This window comes from Myotis davidii, unplaced genomic scaffold, assembly GCF_000327345.1.
Source record: "Myotis davidii unplaced genomic scaffold, ASM32734v1 scaffold324, whole genome shotgun sequence".
Lineage (NCBI taxonomy): Eukaryota > Metazoa > Chordata > Mammalia > Chiroptera > Vespertilionidae > Myotis > Myotis davidii.
In genome coordinates this window covers 414,049-414,660 of record NW_006295053.1, presented here as the reverse complement: position 1 = coordinate 414,660, position 612 = coordinate 414,049, and the positions used below count along the sequence as shown (strand labels likewise).

At 57.5% G+C, this 612-nt stretch overlaps 1 protein-coding gene across 1 annotated transcript in view; it reads left to right on the top strand.

The window, feature by feature from the left end:
• Nucleotides 1-612, top strand: part of MAN2A2 (mannosidase alpha class 2A member 2) — a 53,939-nt gene that overhangs the window by 37,760 nt on the left and 15,567 nt on the right. The gene's annotated exons all lie outside the window — the stretch shown is intronic.

Here is a 612-nt window from a genome sequence, read left to right as displayed (position 1 = left end):
GGGTTCCGGGAGGAAGGGAAGCCGGGCCGAGCTCCACAGCGCCCCCTGGCGTCGCGGAGGCCGCGGGGACTGTGGAATCCAGCCCAGAAGAGTTCCTCTTGGGGGTGCCTTCCTGGTGGGAGCCGGGGGGTGGGGCAGCCCCTGGTTCAGTGCGCTCTGCTGGGGGCGCAAGCACAAGTCCTGGTTCTCCGAGGCCACACAGTGTGCCGATTCCAGGGCACGAAGGCACCGGTGGCTGTTACTGAGGGGGCAGGGCAATTCGCCTAACCTCAAGGTCAGGGCCAGCTTTTCCCAGGAGGGACTTCTTCCCCCAGGAAAAGACAGTCTGCAGCCTATCAGTGCTCTGAAAATTCCCAAAGTGCTCGAAAAAGAATTCTCCCTGCGGGGGCGGGCCTGGTTGCTATGGGCACCGAGCCTCACTTTGGGACCCAGGGGACCCCTAGGGCCTGACCTTCTGGAAATTGGAGCCTTTGCTGGAAGCCCTGCTGAGTTGCTTCAGATTTAGGCTCCCAGCCAGCAGTGATGTTTCTTCAGGAACTGGCTTATTTTTTTTTTTTCACTTTTTAAAAATATATTTTATTGATTTTTTTACAGAGCGGAAGGGAAAGGGAT